Source organism: Gopherus flavomarginatus, chromosome 13, assembly GCF_025201925.1.
Source record: "Gopherus flavomarginatus isolate rGopFla2 chromosome 13, rGopFla2.mat.asm, whole genome shotgun sequence".
Lineage (NCBI taxonomy): Eukaryota > Metazoa > Chordata > Testudines > Testudinidae > Gopherus > Gopherus flavomarginatus.
Genome location: NC_066629.1, coordinates 15,308,895 through 15,322,814, shown reverse-complemented (window position 1 = coordinate 15,322,814; position 13,920 = coordinate 15,308,895). Strand labels below are relative to the sequence as shown.

General features: G+C 43.1%; 1 long non-coding RNA gene across 3 annotated transcripts in view; it reads right to left on the bottom strand.

Moving 5' to 3' along the window:
* LOC127033697 (uncharacterized) overlaps positions 1-13,920 on the bottom strand; it is a 112,267-nt gene that overhangs the window by 86,894 nt on the left and 11,453 nt on the right. For 2 of the 3 annotated variants that reach the window (XR_007769185.1, XR_007769184.1), the window contains exon 2: positions 12,343-12,483. This is a non-coding gene — a long non-coding RNA (uncharacterized LOC127033697). Of the gene's footprint in view, positions 1-11,505; positions 11,570-12,342; positions 12,484-13,920 lie in introns of those variants that run through there. The other variant, XR_007769186.1, reaches the window with a different exon arrangement.

Here is a 13,920-nt window from a genome sequence, read left to right as displayed (position 1 = left end):
GATGGGGTTAGACCATAGATCACTCTCAAAAGCTTTTCAGTCCTTTGGCCTCTTTGTCAAGACTGGCAACAAGGGCAGAGCTAGTGCCGGTTATGGTGGCGATTTTTACGATATGGGCACGGAACAGAGATCTCCAAGAATGTGTTTGTCATAGGCCTACTGAACCACAACTTCTGCTCTCTGACACAGCTTGGGAACAGAAGCAGTGGCCTCCCAGAGAGAGGTGCAGTTCCCATCCTCAGCCAGTCTCTCAGTTATTACCTCTGATGCCACATCTAGAATACTGACATGGCAAGGGAGAGGAGGTGCCCGCAGAATCACATTTCCCGATGGGTATCGCCACCTGTTCAGTTCCAAGCTAGCCACCAGTAAGGGGCAACATGGCACACTGCTTGGCACGTTCATTAGGACGTGTGAGCAACAGGGACTGTCCCACAGCCACGAACCCTCCGATGCTCACGAGGAAACAATCAGACTAGAGACGGTAAAGCAATTCATTTACAATCACATTGACATGCTATGGGAGGAAGGCACATCATCATCAGATCTCAGGCAAACGAACGTTTCCCAGTGAGCTAGCTACGTATCCCCATCTTGCAGCTGAGTATGGAAAGGTTAAGGGAGTTGCTCAAGGTCACCGAGTTTAGTACAGCACGAGTTCCGATTGCGATCACTGGATCACCCTGGATTGCCTTTCCCCATTCTCCTGGAGTAACATGCTCCCCAGGTGCAAGAACCGCCTGTTTATTGGATTACCCCTCAGAGCAGCCTCTGACAGAAGCATGGAGAAAGCCACTTTGCCTTGACTCAGCCAGAGAGTAGCAGGATCAGGCCAGATCAGGGGTGATTTTAGCTCCCCCTGTGATCAGGTGGTGATGATTCACTTCCAGTACTTTGAGGTGAACTGAAGCAGCAGCAACATCATCCAGCTGACAAAACAAAACAATTGCCCCAGATTTGCTGCTCAGAGCTAGCAGGGAGGCAGCATTTGGGCTCTCGGCTCTCTCTCTTCAAGAGCCATTTTGGCTAGGCTACACGGGCAAAGTAGTTAGGAGCAGGAGGAGAGGGGATCAGGGGGCTTTAATTTCCTCCACAGAGGCTGCTGATAAGGACCAAAATACCGGAGAGTGCCTAACAAGAGACTAAGTCATTGGAATCGCTTTATCAGCATCACAGGTGTGAGCTGCCTGGATTGAGTTACTGGCTGACATTTGAAAGGGAAAAAGCTGAATAGACAATGCCGTGTTAGCAAGGCACTGAATGAAAAAGGGAAGGTTTCATACATGACTAGACAGACTGCTTGCACTGTGATAGATTATCATCTGCAACCGGGCTGACGGGAGAGTGACTCCAAAATAAGAGGATCCTGGTTCATCCATTAAACATCCTCTCCTCACAAGCCTGGCATTCACATCACACACATGTGCTTATTTCATCAGGGCTGTGTCAATGCGAGTCCCTTGTGGTGACAATAGCAAATATATAACCTACTAGGAAACACATTGTTCTGGAAAGAACCCTTGTTTTGGAGCTGGTTTAAGCAAGATGAATTTAGTCTAAATCAGCCGGAAGTTGGCTGAAGTGTTGCAGTTTGATCAGGATGCATGATTTTGTTCTCTCCTTGAGTAAAATTTATCCCTGGTGAAGCCAATAGATTTACATCGGGGACAAATGTGTTCCACCCTCCCCTCTTTTTAACGGCACTGTAAATACTAACAATAGTTTAAGATTACAAATAAAGAATCTGATTAGACCTTAACCTCACTGATACACACCTTTTTAGATAGAAACTATATTTTTACTAGAAGAATGCATTGATTTAACTAGAGCTGATTTTTTTAATTGATCTAGTTCAACTTGTGTGAACCCCTAATGTAGATGCTTATAAACTGGTTAGAGTGTAAGCATGAAACCAGTGTAAATGCTTCTACATCAGGAATTTGTACTGGATGAACTGGATAGATTTTTTAATTGATTTAATTAAACCAGCATTTTCTAGTGCAGACATGATCTTGGTCTAAGAATAGTTGCATCAGGAACTTCAAGCAGTAAAGAGAGAGTTGTGTTTATTAGTATCAGAGTTAATGGAATAATTAATTTAACCATTTCCAGCTCACTGATGTTCTGGAACAATTTATACTATTCTTGAGTTTATTCATCATGAAAAACTTGCAGAATATTTTCTACAGATAATCAGTTATTGATGTCTAAGTTTCCTCATGACAAATTGCTCCTGAGTAAATCAATTATTCAAGCTGCACTAGTTACTGTGGGATTTATATTACTTGAGTTATATTTTTGGGCGATTACTTAGAATCAGGTTCCGGGGGAGGAAATACACCTTGTCAGATGATCCAAAGTTTCCAAACTTGGTTTTCCAGTGAGTTTTCTCCAATGTTTGCTTAAAATGCATTGAACATTCCTAGCAATAAATTCAACAATTTTATGAATTAACATTCATGGAAAATATGTCTTAAGTATTCATTCAGTTCGGTATAGTATTGTGTTAGCAAAATACATTGCCACTTCTTCCTGAACGAGCAGACACAGGTCTATGTTGCAGTTTGGCAAGGCAGACAAGTAGCCAATAGGTGGAGAACTCATGTTGCCTGTAGCCCATTTTAAATCTAGATCACCAGATATAGAAGTCTGGTGCCAAGGGGTCAGTTAACTCCCATCTTGCCTGCTTCCCACCCTCCCACCTATTTTCATGTCAGGAAGAGATCTGGTAACAAAGGGGATCTGTCCTTCAACAGCAGAAAGATTGTTCTCTCCACCCACTCACATACAACTCTGGCCTAGTTTTATGAATTGCTAATCTAAGCAGATGTAAAGGAATGAAAAACAAAAACAAGAGCGTGATGGAGCAGAAAGGGGGCAGCAAAGAAATATGGAGTTAGACAGCAGCGCAAGTGAGTACATGCTTCTTCCTGCAGAAAGCAAAACATTTCCCAGCATAGGTACCTCCAAGGACAAGACCACAGTAAAAGGCAGAGGGAGGTCCAGGATCTGAACAGGGAGCTGTTAGCTATTTCTGTACTGCATTGTTCTTAGGGTATAATAGTCCTCTCAGCAGATGCCAGGCTTCCACTTTCAGAAGCCTGCCAATCCACATGTGGCAACTCCCAGAAAACGCTGGTAGGAATTAGTCCATAGTGAACATTTGTCCATGCTGCAGCTGGGACTGAGAGCCAATTAGGAAGCAGCTATCAACTCTTATGTCTTCATTAATAAAATGAGAGCTCTTTCGTTTGTTCGTCTATGTGAGAATGAGTGCACAGGATCAGCCAGACACTGCTGAGATGCATATTCTCAGTTGCTTTATCTGTAAAATTGGTAGAAGACACTTACGGTCTGTACCCAAAAGGCTTAAATTGCATTGTTGCACTCCCTCCCCTCCCATTTTACAGCCAGGTGACATAATTTGCCATTGGGCTCTATGTTCTAGCAAAATAATCATAGACCAGAAATCACAAGGCTTTGATCGTCAGCCAAGTTTGGATACTGATTTGTTCTGATGCTTTAGCTAAGTCGCTTATAGATGGCCAAAAAACAGAGGCTCTGAGTGTAAGGAGGCCAGCGATCAGAAGCCAACTTTTCAAGGGTTTGGGAAGTCTGTCTAGGTAATAAGAACATGAGAACGGCCATACTGGGTCAGGCCAAAGGTCCATCTAGCCCAGTAGCCTGTCTACCGACAATGGCCAATGTCAGGTGCCCCAGAGGGAATGACTAGAACAGGTAATCATCAAGTGATCCATTTCCTGTCTCCCATTCCCAGCTTTTGGCAAATAGAGACTAGGGATTTCATTCCTGCCCATCTTGGCTAATAGCCATTGATGGACCCATCCTCCATGGACTTATCTAGTTCTTTTTTGAACCCTGTTATAGTCTTAGCCTCCACAACATCCTCTTGCAAAGAATTCCACAGGTTGACTGTGCGTTGCATGCAGAAATACTCCCTTTTATTTGTTTTAAACCTGCTGCCTATTAATTTCATTGGGTGACCCCTAGTTTGCATTTTATGAGAAGTAAATAACACTCTCTTATTTACTGTCTCCATACCAGTCATGATTTTATAGACCTCTATCATATCCCCCCTTAGTCATCTTTTTCCAAGCTGAAAAGTCAGAGTCTTAAGCTCTCCTCGTATGGAAGCCATTTCGTAGCCCTAATAATTTTCGTTGCCCTTTTCTGAACCTTTTCCAATTCCAATAGAATAATGATGTTTAAGGATCAAAGAAATCAAAGGGAGTTTGGTACCCAGTTCCCACTGGCTATTCTATGTCTAACTCCTTTGGGGCTCCTTTCAGAAGCCAGGCTTTAGCGCAAAGTATTATTAGGGCTAATCAGGAGCAGAACTGAGGGTATGTCTACATCTACAATTTTGCAGCGCTGGTTGTTACAGCTGTATTAGTACAGCTGTATAGGGCCAGCGCTGCAGAGTGGCCACACTTACAGCAACCAGCGCTGCAAGTGGTGTTAGATGTGGCCACACTGCAGCGCTGTTGGGCGGTTTCAAGTGGGGTTCGGGGAACGCGAGAGCAAACCGGGGAAGGAGACCTGCTTGCACGGGGGTTCGGGGAACGCGAGAGCAAACCGGGGAAGGAGACCAGCTTGATTACCAGAGGCTTCCTCAGGTATGCTGGGATACCTGCTTATTCCACGGAGGTCAAGAAAAGCGCTGGTAAGTGTCTACACTTGATTACCAGCGCTGGATCACCAGCGCTGGATCCTCTACACCTGAGACAAAACGGGAGTACGGCCAGTGCTGCAAACAGGGAGTTGCAGCGCTGGTGATGCCCTGCAGATGTGTACACCTCCTCAGTTGCAGCGCTGTAACCCCCTCACCAGCGCTGCAACTTTGTGATGTAGACAAGCCCTTCGAATAGAATTCAAGACCTCGGGCACCTGGCCCCATGCCCATTCACTGCAGCCAGGGGGCCTCAATGGACTCTTCTGATGTGGATTCTCTAGTGAAGCTATTTTTTTTTTAAAAAGTGAAACATCCAGAGGAAGGGAGGGCAAAGTATCTAGCCCTTAAGTGAAAACTTGATTCCACTTTTGCAGCAGTCTCATTACCAGGAAAATTTTAATTAAAAGGAAAGAAAAACCAAACCCAAACTAAGCTCCTCTCAAAACACAATTTCACCAGCTTTGATGTGACTCATCACCACTCTACTAGGGCCTATACCCCCTCCGCCCTGCTCAAAATAGAGAGACTCAAAAACCAGCACTGTTCACTTAGCCTGATTTTCAGAGGTGTTCAACGCTCCCTGACTTCAGTTTGGATCGTGGGCATTTAGCAACTCAGGCCGTGGGGAGAATAAAAATTGAGCCTTTAGTCTTCAATCTCTGCTTCTTTTTAATAATTAAGCAAATTATGCAGCCTCTGAAGTTTGATATGCTACAAGCTTCTGCATCCTCCATGGGCTTTGTCTAGCATCAGATGCTGACACTTTGTTAAAAGCTTTTTTAAAAAAAATAATAAAAAAAAAAAGCTTTTAAGTAGCTTGCGGATAAGCTGACACTATAAGGCTGTTGCGTGTGGGGGAGAGAGACCGAGAGAATGTTCTCACAGAGGCCAGGAGCGCACAGGTGAGTTACTGGAAATCAGTAACCAAGGAAACTAATTGGAGCTGACGGGAAGCATATTGTGCCTCATCACCAATGCTAGAATAGGCTGTGAAGAGGAGATGCTGTTCCCTGCATCCCCCAGCGTGGCAGGGGAATAAAAGAATGACCAGTCCAGCTGCAGGCAGGAATTCTGGGGGGCCAGATTCCAGGTCAGCTACACCAGTGAGAATCCAGAGTAAGTTCACTGACCGTAAAGGAGTCACTCTTGCTTTACACCAGGACAAGAGGGAACAGACCATGACTCAGAGGGATCATGCCTTCAATGTTGAACCCACTGAAGGGCTCCAATTCTCAGAATAAAAAACATCCCTCTCTATTCACTAAGCTCAGCCAGTTTTTTTAGCAGTGCTGGGCTCATGCACTGCAACAGACATGTCCTGGCTCGTTTAACGTCGGCACTCAGATTGGCACAGCTAATTCAGTTTGAGTTCTCTGCTGTGCATTGAATTATACCCTGCCAGATTCTGAGTTTGGTGACACATGCGTAACGCTGGAACAACCCCGTTGCATCAACAAGGTCCACCAGATTTACCTGGGTTGAGAGTGAGATCAGAACATGCTTTAGTGAGGGCTGCCCCAGTGTGCGGATTCTAAGGGAAAAAACGTTGGCTCAATGTAGAAAATGACTCTGCTCGGAAACATTTTCTCATTGGACCAATAATGCACCTATCTGCCCCAGGAAGGTGACTGCCCCAGTGCAGAGCTGCATACATTTGGGGTTGTTAATTATAGCCCCATATGATTATTAAAAAAAAAAAAAAAACAGTGGGAAAGAGGGAATAGGGCTTTTTGTCAGAAACAGGAATTTGTGCCTTTTAGTTGTGACTCTAATGTGACAGTACTTGTTCTGGAGCTCCAGGTGACGCTGCTTAATAAGAGACAAACCTCAAGGTGGCTTCACATCAGTCATTTCAGACTTCACCCAAACTGCAGAGATCTGCCAAACAGGATTGGAAGTCTGAGAACTGGCATGTTTTGCTTCCTGTTAGCCTGCCCCTCTCACTGGACTCTCCCGCCACTGAAGCTCCACTTAAGTTCTTGGGCCCAGCTTCTCAAAGGTATTTGGTGGCTAACTCCCATTGATTTCTCTTCGCTACCTTACGGAATCTGGGCCTTGGAGCTTGATTTTCAGAAGAACTGAGCACTTGCAGGTCCTAGTGACTTCAATAGAGCAGGAGCAGACCCCATGTGCATGGGCCAGTCAGTCAGCTGTACTGGAGAGATTTTTTGATCCTGGTTTGAACATCAGACAGGAGGCTGAACCAGATGCATTGCTGTGCTGATCTCCTATAGCAAATCTTCAGTTTTAAGGTAGGTAAATGCAGGCACATCTGCCCTGAAGTTTAGTGAAAGAATTTCTATGGGGAGAATTGTGTGAATTTCACTTGTAAATGACACCCCCATCCCAGCTCCCCCCATAAGGGAAGATGCCACACACAGGGCACAAGATAGCTCTGCTGCCTTTACTTTGTTTCCTGAGCTAGAATAGTAATTGCAACTCTTCTGCAACCCACCGCATGGGTTTTAATAGGCCTGAGCTGTGCAATACAGATTCAGTGGCTACCCCACCGTTTCTCAATGCAAAGGCGTAGCCCATATGCTGCTGGCATGGATTCCACCTTCCTGCTGCATGTAGGATGGCAAATAGCCCCTGCATCTTCCCTCCTCCCTATGCAGCAGAATCACTGCATTAGGGGCTTTCCATGAGCCCTAATCACTTGGGTGAAGATCATTCTTTGAGATCTTATTAACCACCTCCCATCTTGGTTACAGATCTCCTGCCCTTCATGATTTTTGTGCCTTTTTAAAAAAATACAGATTCCTCAATCCAATTCACAGTATTTCTCCAAACATATGTAACAAAAGCCTTGAAAAATTTTAGTCCATTGAGTCCATGATTGAAAGAAACAAAGTAATCTCCAAGAATACACTTCACATTGTGTGTCTAATAAAAGTCACGTTTGTAAGGGGGGGGGGGAAGCCTTGAATTGTTCTTAGCACTCCCAGCTTTCTCTTCTTCACACAGCTGTATCACCACTCTCAGCCTCAAGAGAGACTTCAATACACCTTCTGTTTAACAATTCATGAAAATCAATATTTCCCTGCCATGACAAGTTAGAATGAAGTCTGCATTTGCTGTGCAGAGGAAATAATTACATGGTTTCCCTTTCTGCTCCATCTTTAAAGAGTGTGCCGTGAGGAACAGAATGAGCCAGTGTTGGAGAGAAGGGAGATAAATATGCTTTTAAGAGAACATCTCCTTTGCAAGTCAAATGGAAAAAAATATGTATCACTACATAACAGACAGAGGCAAACTGTGCTCTCTGTTAAGCCAGTGGTTTCCATTGGCATTTATCCAGATTTACACCACAGTGTTTGGCCCTCAAACATTGGTCTCTTTTTGTGATATTTAACATATGCGGATCCCTTTGGGTCATGATTCTTATCATGGGTCATCAGCAGGATTTGAACGAAGGATTTTTCACACCATAACATTGACCTGTTTTGTACGTCCACTAGCAAGCAGCTATAGCGAGTTGTTATGCTCTCTTGTGCACTATTGGTGACTTGGTATGTGACCTCGGGTGAGTCATCTCACCTCTTCATACCTCCATTTCCCTCCTCGCTTGTTGTCTGTCTTATCTGGACAGATTTTAAGCTCCTTGGGGAATGGAGTGCTTCTCATTATGTGTTTGTACAGTGCTCAGTACAAAAGGGCCTGACCTTGGTTGGAGTCTTTGGACAGTACTTCAGTAGTTATTTTAGCTTTATTCGAGGTGGGCTCAAACTAAAATCCTGGTTCCAAAACACCCTAAAACTAGGGGGTAGGGTGAAATCCAAACCTACATCTAAATTTTGGATGTGGCTTTTTTATAATGGGGTGAACCTAGACATTCAGCTTAATTCTTATTTACCTCTAGTAAGGTTTTGTAAGATACCTTTACACAAGGTGAGCAAGTATCATTATCTCTACTGTACAGCTCAGGAAACTGAGGCAGGAAGTAGGGTAGTGATTTGCCCAAGGTCACACACAGGCCAATGGCAGAACTGAAAGTAGAATCCAGGGCTGAAGATTCCCAGTCCAGTGCCCTATCCACTAGAGAACACTGCCTCTCTTACCAAAGCCGTGTTTTATATCAGACAAAAGCCAAGATCCCCTACAGGAATCGAAAGAGTACAAGATTCCTCAGGTGCACTGTGATACAAGGGTATGAATTAGTAATTCTGAGGGGACCACAGTATAGCCAATGAGGCTTAAGGAGTCAACATTGTCCTTCAGCACCTTGGACAACTCCCATTGCCGGACTCCATCACAAAGAGTACTAATGTACAATGAAAAGCCCATTGAAGTTGATGAGTGGTGGTGTGGGACCTCCCATTGATGTCAATAGGCTTTGTATCAGGTTCTAAAACTGACTCATAGTGACAGCTTGCAAGGGGTGTGCAGAGTTGCTTGGCATTATGATGCAGCATCGGCACATCTTCCACCGGTGACATTTTCTGCTATTTGTATCCTTGTCCACAACTCATAGGATTTCTTGCAGGTTGTTTAGCCACCTGAGGTCATTAGTAGACCCTAATGCACCTCATGTATCTGCTTTACACCTTCACTGTGTAATGTTTCTTGTGTATAAATTCAACCACAATCAGATTTGTGGAGGACACCAAAATTAGAGAAGGGAACACACACAAAGGGATAAAAGCAAACTGGGCAGATGAGATTAGAGGGTCAGGGACAGCAAGTTGTCACAGGAAAGTCAGTCCTAATAAACTTAACATGCTACAAGTATGGAACGGCCTCATTTTGTCTCTTTAATACTGTCCCTGTTAGAGCCAAGCCAATAACTCGGATGATAATTTTGCCTCTTTTTCCTTTCAGGAGTCATCCATGAACAGCTTCCAACTCCCCTGAATGTATTCATTATGCAGTTACTTGCTGAACATGTTCTTGCTCCGTAGACTGTTGACAAGCAGTTGGTTGTAAGTAAACAAACATCTAAGGTGCACTGGCTAGTTTTGATTGGAGACACAGTTCACATGGCGTGTGTGTTTCCCAATTGGACAAACATCACTTTGAAATCAGGTTTAATGTGAGATTTCAAAGTTCACTGCCCATGGAAATTCTCCATCATTTACTGACAACGTGCTGTTCCCAGTCTGGATATCCTTTGATGCACTGAGCTACTCATCTCCTGTTAAGATAAATGGAAGGTGAGCTGCTCAGGACATTGGAGGATGGAGTCGTAAGGGAGCATTCTCATCCATAAACTCAGCTGGAGTTGATGTGCAATTTGCAACTTCAAAACAGCAACAATAAAAGGATGATAATTCCACGAATTTTTTAATCACAACTAAGTCCTGCTTTCTAACCAGCTGTAGTTAGAGCACCTCTGGTAGTCAAGTTAGCTTAGAAGTTTGAACAAATATTTGTGGAAAGATTAGTTTTGTTGCACATGCTCTGTTCTTACCCTAATATTGAGGTTTCCTGTAACCAAGCAGTGTATTTGCTCAGAGAAAAACAAAAGATCAGGGCTGGAAAGTGGAGGGGTGCTCTCAAGCAATAGTCTGCAGATGTGGAAGAGTGAGAGAACCATTTCCTAGAAATCCAAAGTCACAAAACCCAGTTGACTCAAACCACGGAAGACCTCACACTAAGCTAAGAGGCATTGTGCAGGCTGCTTAGCAAGGTGGCAGTTTATAATCTTTAATATGCTTCTAAAACACATTCTGTTAATTCTCAGCTAAATAGAATGGACTTAGCACTTTACAAGGAAAATAAAGAACTGGAACTGATAAATGGAGATGCACCATTCCTGTGCCCCAGATAAACTTGTCACCAGTGATTTCCCACCCCGCCCCCATCTCCTTTGTCATGTTAATATCCTCTATCATAAGAAGGATTCCTAGCCATGGCTGAGAATCAGCTTATACTATTTACTTTAATGACCTCATTTGTCATCTTAACTAGCTTGTTTACTGCTGAGACTCTATTGTCATTCTGCCAGAAGTCCTCATTTACAGTTTCTTTATTATTATTTTAAAGATTACATTGTTTGAAATTTGATGCAACCAGTCTATGAAACTCCCATGGCAAGAGGACACAGATGTATTTGGAGTTTTGATTTAGGGGATGTTTCTACCTGCCCCCCTCCATCAAGCTCAATTAAGTGTTCTCCCACCCCCATATGATTCTGCATCATTGTTCTTTTTTCCTTACTTTTCACTTTGTCTTTTAATCTTTCAAAAGATACACAGCTGGTTATGACATTGTAATGTTGCCATAGATTTCAAGTTGTGGGAGGAATTTCAATTGTGAACATTTTTAGGGAGTCGGGGGGCGGGAGGGTAGTAATAGTTTTTCCATCTGTATCAGCTGATTTGGTCATTTTAAGCTCATTCCTCATCTCTTGACTTGGCCATATGTGAGAGCTGTATACTCTTGGATTAGATTGCATTTCATTTCTCTTTCTTATGAGATGTCTCCAATCTTGACATGCTCGGTAAAAATCTGATGTTAATTAAACCATTTACATAGGTTTGGAGAGAACCTAATATTTCATGTTTCATTATACTGTGTATTATGTGGAAAAGCTAGAGTAAGATAGCAGGCCACATTAAGAACAAACAAAAATCTTTAACACTCCAAACAACGAGGGAGCCATAGAGACTGGCCATGTACAATATTCAATTACCAATTATCTGTTGGTGATCTGTCTCAGCGAACCATGCTCAGTGTAACTAAACCCAGGAATGAGCCATTTGCATCTTTGGGGAGATAGCAACTTATTTTTTGCCTTTAACTGACCTTCTCCAGCTGCTACTCTCCTCCTGGCTTGGCCTCCCTCCTCTGAGGTCAGAGTTCAGGCAGCTGTTTGCCAAGGCACCTGTCCTCCCGTGAACACCACAACAGTCACGCCTCTCTGTTTCCAATTATCTTAAACAAAAGACAGCTGCGTTGGGCATAGGTCAGGTGCACGTCCCAACATCAAGGTTAACCAGAATAGCCAAACATAGCTGGATAGGCTCCAGACTTAGAGTCAGTCTGATTAAACAAGATGAAGACACCCGACAGATTAAAACATTCACTCTCTCAGGCTGGCCGGAGCCTCTCTCTTTCAGCATCCGAAAAAGGCAAGTCTCTGACTAAGGAAGTCTGCATACCACAGTAGCCGAGGGCCATTTTTCTCTCCAACCCCCCTTATTGAGCGGGCCCCAATACTCATTAGCTCATCAAATTAACATGCACATCTCATCCCTTCTTCCAGTTCAGAAGATCAATAAGCCACCTCTTTTTACACAGTTCCTTTGCATGCAAGCACATTAAAAACACCCCTATAAACCCATCAGCAACAGGCCTTTCCTCCCCACCAATGATCCCCAGTGTACTAAAAGAGACACTTGTTTACTAGGCAAACCTTTGAAGAACTTAGTCTAAAAATCATCATGCAAGTTATTCATACATTAAAAGTGACAGAGCATTGGGTTTTGTTTAATATGACTTCAAATGAAAGAGCTTATGGAATTGCATCACTTCCTTATAAGTTTGTCATGGACAAAAATTCTCATGTATTTCCTACATGAAAATGCGCTCCCAACTTCCAATCAATTAATACTTTTGTGTGCAAATAAACAAAAACTTACTAACTTTAGCTGACTAATGTTTTTATAGGTTACGTGGAAATATGTGCAAGTGTATACTGTACTTACTGGCAGGATACCAAAGAAGTTATTAGCATGTAGGAAAGGGATGTAAGATGACTCAGTAGTGTCCCCAAATGCTTCTGTTTGAGTCTTGCTCTGGATGATCATGCCTGGGCAGTCCAGATGACAAAGCTGATAGAGATCATGCTGTAAAATTAATTTAAAACTTCAGTTAATTACAAGATTACGAGCCCCAAAGAGTGACAAGCACATTTGTGAACCTTGCAATCATCTTATGCCCTATTAATACAGCAATATAGAAATGTTGGAAACATTGGGAGTGTAGGAATCAAGCCATCTGTATTCCCCAATATACCGAAACACTTCAGAAGTTGCATCCAAATGTTATGTTTTTTTCTATGCACAAAGAATAAAATGCTCCCAGTAACAGTCACCTTTATTTTAGTCCAACAACAACAAAATAGAACAGGAGAAAAGTGTCTAAGAGAGAGCACAATGTGTGTGCCTACAGCGTTCTGCATTCAACTGAACACAAAATGGCTCCCTATTTCTGCAGATATCAAAATCTTTTGAGATTTAAAGGTGCAGTAGATAAGATGTTGCTTGACCATTTACATATTTAAATATGCTACCTGTGTACATGTGTTTCCAAGAGATAATTTTGGTCCATCTCTGAATTAGTATCATTTCTCTCTTGTGCTGGTTTAAATACCTAGATTCCCTGTTTCAAGCTCAGTTATTGGGAAATGATTAATAGTGCAAAATCATAGCCCCTGCTCTCCAGAAATCTGAGCACTTTACACACATTTGTTAAAACTCACAGTCCCTCGGTGAGGTAGAGAAGCGCTAACCCCATATTACAGATGTGGAAACCGAGGCACTGAGTGGTGAAGTGATTTGCCCAAGATCTTATAGTGAGTCTGCAGCAAAGCTTGGAAAGAACCCAGAACTTTCACCTTCCAAACAAAGGCCATCCCATTTTTAAACCCACTCTCACCCACCATCTAGGCCTCCCTACTGGTAATTTATTTCCAAGTAGTGACTCTCCCTGCACCATTTACACCCAAACTTGCCATTCCCTCATTTATTTATTTATTTGGGGTTGGTGGGGAGGGAGAAGAACCACACAGATCTTGCAGTGTTTACTATAACCCTATTGCTTGGGAGAACAGCCAGCAGAAGCAATTTCCAGAGGCATAGCCCTGTACTGCTTGCTATCAGATAAATGGGTTGGTCTCATACCTGTGGCTTCAGCATTCTCCTGAAAAGCCCTCTGGCTAGCAGATGGCTGGTGAGAAGATTAATGTGGGGGCTACATTTTTAAAAGTACAGTTCAATTCATGTCAGAGGTGAGTCCAAAACAAACTCACGGCTGAGCACCTTGTAAGATACACTGAGGAAGTTTGAATCTGAAGTCAGATTTCAACTTTTTGGGTTGTGCCTCTGTCTGCATAGGCTTGGAAGGGTTAGAGAGTTTAAAATCGATAAATATCAATTTCACTGTATACTCAAACTGTTGAAAAAAATATTTCTATCTGTCAAGGCTATTTCTCCTACTCTGGCACTTTGAGTGCAGAAGGTAGGGGCCCGCAAGGATTCTAAAAATTAATACTGGCCACTCCA